Source organism: Ambystoma mexicanum, unplaced genomic scaffold (assembly GCF_040938575.1).
Source record: "Ambystoma mexicanum isolate Mex_15411 unplaced genomic scaffold, UKY_AmexF1_1 Mex_scaf16, whole genome shotgun sequence".
In the NCBI taxonomy this organism is placed as follows: Eukaryota; Metazoa; Chordata; class Amphibia; order Caudata; family Ambystomatidae; genus Ambystoma; species Ambystoma mexicanum.
The window spans coordinates 421,033-427,782 of record NW_027182391.1 but is presented as its reverse complement, the minus strand read 5'-3'; positions in this window follow the sequence as shown (position 1 = coordinate 427,782).

The following is a 6,750-nucleotide window of genomic DNA, read 5'->3' as shown; positions in this document are numbered from 1 at the left end:
ACTTAATTGTTTTCATACCATTCTTTGCAATATTGAGCGTCATGGATTTCCTAGTATTTTAGTCAAAAGTGTCCTTGTTGTTCCTCTTGCCACATCAGGCCTCGACTATTTTTGATGTGCTAAATTCCACTTTCTCGAGTGGGGTCCAATTTTCTTTTTCCAAACCGATGTTCTGTAAAAATTGCCCCACTGCAATGGTTGTTTTCGTCGAGAGCCCGCTTATTACGCAGTTCCACCAAAAAGATGGCCCATATGTATCTGTCTTTTTGACCTAGTGCCTGGGCATGATAATAATAGGTGTCCTATGGTTTCAACTTTGTCTCCTTGCTGACAAAAGCGACAAGTCTTAGCGCAGCCTCTTATTCTTAAGACTTCCTTGGTCTTCAGTAGGTTCAGTCTTGCTCTCAGGAAGACTGATCTTGTTTTTTTGTTTGGCAGTTTCACTAAGTAAGCGATTAGTTTGTTTATTTTTTGCGTATTTTGGGGCAGGTGAGTGGTGAGTTTATTTTTCGCTGCCTCTACCAATGTTCTTGTCCAGTCCCATTCTTTCAGACGACGCTTGGCTGTTCCCGATTTGATTTGAGTTCTTCTTCTGAGCTCCCAATTTCCTTTAATAGATCCAGGTTGTTAAGCATTGGGATTTTACCATTGGTCATCTCATCATAGATGACCTTGTGTATTTTCTGGTTATGAGCTTGTATCTTTCTGAATAGCATTAGCCCATTAAGTTCTACTGAGCCGTTCAATGATACCAGGCTCAGTTCTTTCCTAATGGACGCCATAGGAGTAGATGGAGGCAGATTCAGCACTTTCCTCCACAGTAAGCCCTCCAGCTTCATCCATAAGTCGCTTGGGATGGATGGCATGACTTCCGCTCCATAAGTAATCGCTGGTACTACTTTTGATTTATAGAAGTTTATCGCCGGTAGCAAGGTAAATCTGCCAAATATTTTTTCAATCAACTTGGTTTGCAAGATAAGGGTCCGTATTTTTGAGTACAATGTTTCTTGCATTGGTGATTCTGTGGCACTGCTACTTATTGTATCTCCCAGATACTGAAAACTGTCCACTTTTTCAAGGACCTCCCCTGTGATGTTCCATCTTATTTTCTCGCTTAGTTTATGGGTCTTCTCCAGGATCATTATTTTTGTCTTCTTTGCGTTGATCTCCAGGTCGTTTTCTTGTAAATAGGTGAGCAAGCCCACCAATTTACGTTGTAGACCAACAACCGTCTGGTCGAGAAGGATAATGTCATCCGGATACAGTAGCCTGCTGACGTGTTCTTTACCCAGTACTGGCGGGAAGGCTCTGATTTCTGCTTCTGACTCTTTGAAGTCTCTGATGTAAGCATTATACAGCGTTGGGGATAGGGGACAACCCTGTTTCACCCCCCTGTCTATCATGATTGCTTCCGATAGTAGGCCGGCCCCACCGAGTCGCACTCTCATCGATGTTCCAGTATACAGGTCTTTGATTTGGTCCAGAATTTCAGGCGGGCAATTCCACGATTTGAATTTTGCCCATAGTCTGCCACGATTGACCTTATCAAAGGCCTGAGTTAAGTCCACCAAGAGCAGGAGAACCCTAGGGCTGCCTGCAAATATCTTGGCTTTTAGTGCGCTCAGCAGCAGGATATTTGCCCACGTACCCATATTCTGTACAAATCCTGATTGGAAAGGATCTCTGATGTCCGACGAGTTGGTCCAATCTTTAAGTTTGTCTAATAGGAACGAGCCAAAGAGTTTTCTCACTACATCTAGAAGGGCTATTGGCCTGTAGTTGGCTGGGTTCTCCTTTTCCCCCTTTTTTATAAATGGGCACCACGTTTGCTGTTTTCCAAGAGCTTGGTAACAATCAGGATTGCAGACAGGTGTCAAATATTTCCTTAATAAGGGGACCTCAAACTTCTCGATTTCTCTTCAAATCCCATTTGGAAATTCCGTCGGGTCCCGGTGCTCTAGAATTTTTTAGCCTGCCAAATTTTCACACAATCTCCTCTTTGTCATGGGCTATGTCCCATTTGTTTGACAAAGTTTGTACAGCTTTTTCTTGAGACTTATCTGTTGGCTTGAAGAGTTTTGCAAAGTAAATCATCCACTCTTTTTCACTGACATTATTCTGCAGAGATTCTTGTGTTTTTTGAAGCATCAGCAATATTAATGACCAGAAGGCCTTTGCTTGTTTTCCTCTTAGTGCTACTAACACGTTCTCTCCATCTTCTTGGTACATTCGTATTTTATATGATTTATCCAATTTCTATAGGCTTTCTGTGTTGTTTTAAGCCTCTCCATATTTTCTATGGCCGGATTTCTTTTTGTTTGTCTTACTTTTTCTCTCAAGTCTGTATTCTTTAACGTCACTGTTGTATTTTTGATGTGTAGATGCACCTTTTTCACCTTATTCTGGCTGGCCTGCGTATAATACGGGCTCAGTAACGGACAGTAGTCTAACTTCTCCAAGTCTGTTTTTGTGGCACAGTTCTGTGTAAAGTTCACGTATTTTTCTGTTATTGTTTTTATCGAGGCTGACGTAAGTCTCAATCTGTTGCCTTGCTTTGATATTTCTATTGCCGTTGTCATTAGCTTTCTTTTGGTGGTTCTTACCGTTTCCCAGGAAGCCACTAGTAAATTATGGTTGATGTTTAATGTTCTTATCACTCTAAAATCTTTTACTTTTGGCAACAGTCTTTTGGACACGTGGATGTGATCTCGGGAGCTTTTGCAACCCTCTTGTTCCCATGTTGGTATCTTAAATGGGTCCCCTGGTTTAGTAAAGTAAAGATTATGTAAATCCCTCACCTCCATTGAAGATGCCCACGTTTCTCGTCTACGCCATAGGCTAAATGGTTTACTGTCCTTATTTACGCCTTTGTTTGGTTTAGGTAGCTTAATCCAGCCACCTTCCGTCCTTCCGTTGGTGCACGTGATTTTGAGGTCGCCACATAAGATTATGTGATGAAACGTTGTCACCTATGTGGAATCACTGATTATTGAGTCGATCATTTGCATCATTGATTGCACTCCAATCTCCTTGGGGTTCCAGTATATGTTAATTATTAGGAAGAGCTCTGAGTGGCCAGCGTCTTTTGGTTTTAGACTGGGCGTCCATGATACTAAGGTCGCTAGAATAGACCAATCTGCCCATACCACTCTTTCCATATGTAGCCCAATTCCTATACGAAATGCTGAAATTAGGGCTGAAAGACGCTGCCCCATTTCCACTTCTGTTGCCGCTGCAAAGGCGATTTGGAAACCATCCATGGTCTGTTTTTTTAAGAGCCATGTTTCCTGTAAACATATGAGATCAAATGAGCCTAAATTTACATCGCTTTGTGAGGTTAAATGTTTAAAACCTTGAGTGTTCTATGATCCTATCTTTAACAGGTTGCCATCGTTCTTTGTCCTCTCTAGTTGGTGATGACTTCTCTTTAGTACAGTTGATGGATTTGGTGGCTAGGCTCTTCTATTATTAGCTAATACCTTTGGTAGCCAGGACCATTCGCCCTGTCTAGTTCTATTCCCTTCTGGAGAAGTTTGTTTCTTGATCCTAGGCCTCCTGTTCTACTATGGTGCTGCTCGATGGTAATGTTCCAGTTTAGTTGAAGGCCACGTGGTACCCTCTCTAAATCAAACAAAGTTTCAAAATTAGTAACTGCCTGGTCAGGAGTCATTGTTTGCCTTTCCGCATGTGTATGGTAATGGGCCGTCTAGTAATTTGTCTATTGGCTCTATTTTCTCTTCTCTCCTGTATTTTTCTCCCGGGTGAAGTGCCTCTTGGGCCTTTCTCCTCTCTCCTTTGTTTTTGCGTTTGCTCCCGATGTGAAGTATAGTTAATTTCTGTTGTTCTCTTCCACTCAATGTTTCTGTTTTCATCATTCTGGCCCAGTTTGAACTTATATCCTGATTTCTATTTTTCCTGGTCTTTCAATCTCTTATATGAGAACTTAGTACTCCTTTCTTGGGTAGGGTGTAACAGGAGTTTGTCTTCTTATCTCTCTCTTTTCTCTTTCTATTGAAATGGTGATTTGTCTTAGGTCATACCATAGAATTTTCAGCTTCTCCGTCGCTCCCTTCAATGTTTTTTTAAAATTGTTGACGAAGAGATATGTAAATACACACTGTCCATGCTGTTTCTATGTACAAATTCAATGATGTCGATGTCATCCGAATTTATTGTGTGTAACATTGAAATATTGTTGAACAGTTGCATTATAGGTTTCCTTTTCAAAATGATATGTCCATCTTCTTCTGAAAATTCTTGCCAATTTAAAAGATCTTGGGCCTCATTCCGAGGTTGGCGGTAAGGGATTAACGGCGCCAGTAAGGGTGCGGGAGCCGTCAACCCCTTACAGCCACATTACGAGGTCCCTTAGCGGGACCCGCTAAAGGACCAGCATGCTAACAACGGCCCTTTATTAACATGGTCCCCATTCCCATTGAGGCCTATGCCAGTTGTTGCTGCTTCATCTGTAACAACAGATTCTGTGTAGTATTGTGTCTCGAGGTCGGTGGCTTCTGCCCCTCCCACTTGAGCTTTGTTTTATTATAGTTGGGCGATTATGAGTTTGGCTTCTCTTTTTTGTTTGTAGTGCAAGTGCTGTTATTCTTGCGCCTTGTGTTGGCATACTCGAGTCGTAATGCTGTTTTCAGTCTATGCTCAGCCACTTGTCTAACACTTTCCATTTCTTCTAACCTAGGATTTATACTGTCCTCCTCACTGCTCATGCCATCTGAGCTTTCAGACACATCGGCCGGGCTAATTAGATTTACTTTTCCTGCCTTCGAATGTGGCTTGATATTGTTGTTTATATTTTGTTCCTGGCATATGTCTGACTCCTTTTGCTCCCCTCTCTCCAATACTGCTGTACCCTGCCTTCCTTCTCGGTGTGGACTTATCGCATTTGTTAATTCTTCACCTGATGACCCTTGGTGATCGTCCCTCTCCATGGACCATCTATTTATCGTCTGGTCATAGTTTTCTTTCTCTTGTTGTTGTGAGGTTGCCATAATGGCTTGTACTAGCAGAGAGATATTTGAGGGTGGTGTGTCATCGTTAATCATTTCAGTGATATCTTTATCACTATCAATGTTTTCTCTCTGTTGTTCATCATCAGGGGTGACTGATTTTCTCCCCCTTCACATATCAATCTCTAGCTTTGGGTTCCAAACTGTGTTATTACCCACTTCGCGGGGCTCTTGTTTGTGCTCCAACTCCTTCTGTGTTTGCATTTGTAATTTGCTCTCTCCTACGGTTAACTGCTCCCATTGAAACCTGTCAGAATTTGCAGTAAATTCCTTATCCCTTGATTCCCTTGTTTCCTACTTATTCAAATTCTTCCATTTTCCTCTTTTCGTTTCTATCGCCGGGAGAGCACACAGAGGTTGGGCACTTGTACTTTTTTCCAAATTTCTTTCTTGTTCTGTCTTGTCGCTTTCCCGACTGGGGGTTAATGTCTGATGTTGTTCACCTCTCATTATGTTTTCACCCGGCGCTTTTCGTTTTACTATGCCTCTTGTATGGGACTTGTGTGTTGTTTCAATCTGCTCCGCTGAGCTGCCAGGTACCTTCCTTTGCCGAGGGGAGGGCTTTAACAGGCGTCTGCGCTCCAGGCCTGAGTCTTCACTTCTCGTCCGTTGACTGCGCAGTCTTCTCCCCTGGTCCTCCTGGAAGCATTTTGTTGCCAAAGCGTCCCAGCGGTCACGGACGGCAGCAGACTGCTACAACCTCTGCTACCAGCTCTGCGGCCACTCCGCCGTGCCTCAGGGATTATGTAGATTGCCCCGCCTTCGACTCCAGTGAAGGTAGGAGAAAGACTGCAGACAAAAAGAACATGGTGACTGCAGCAGATTGCTACAACCTCTGCTACCAGCTCCGTGGTCACTCTGCGGCGCCTCTGGGATTATCTACATTGCTCCGCCTTCGACTCCAGTGAAGGTAAGAGAAAGACAAAAAGAACGTGGTGACTGCAGCAGACTGCTACAATCTCTGCTACCAGATATTATGTGCACTGGACTTGTGCCAAACAAGGAGCTGTTTAGCTGTCTTTACATCGGAATGTACAAAGGGAATGAGGTATTGGACTGTATGTGCACAAGACTATGCACGGGGAGAGAGCTTAGGGACTGTATGCACAACAGAATGTACACAGGGAGGTAGCCATGTAGTGCTAGTAGCATGTGCACCATGCTACTAAAGAATAGGTTTGACAGGAGAAGGTCCCACCTCCTTCTCTGGGGCTCACATAAGGCTCAAATCAAACCTAGGAGAGAACTGACAGCTCTCTCTCTCTCTCTCTCTCAGACCATCCTCATGTGGATGACCACTCATTGACACTTGACAGGTCACTTCACCATCCCTCCACTGGGTCTGACCACTACTGAGTACAGCAGAGGAGCTACCTTGGGAACTATCATACAGTATGGTGTCAATGACTGACTTGGCAGTCATTCTCTGTGGGGTGGCAAAGGCCATATGGGATTGTGATCAGCACTCACTTTTAGTAAGATTTTCACAGAACTGGTAAATCTTCCTGACCTGGGTCAACCCCAGAACATTTTGCTTTACTAGTGGGATATTTTTCCTTAATACCTCAGTGAGTGGGAACCTTTTTCCACACTCAGAGAATCTTTAACTCTGTTTATGGGTGTTATTTATTTGACTCTCCACAGTGTATTTTTAAAGGTATCCTCTACAACAACTTATTGGCAATATGTGCCTGTTTTTGCTGGGTTGTCCTAGGGGCTCCCCTTT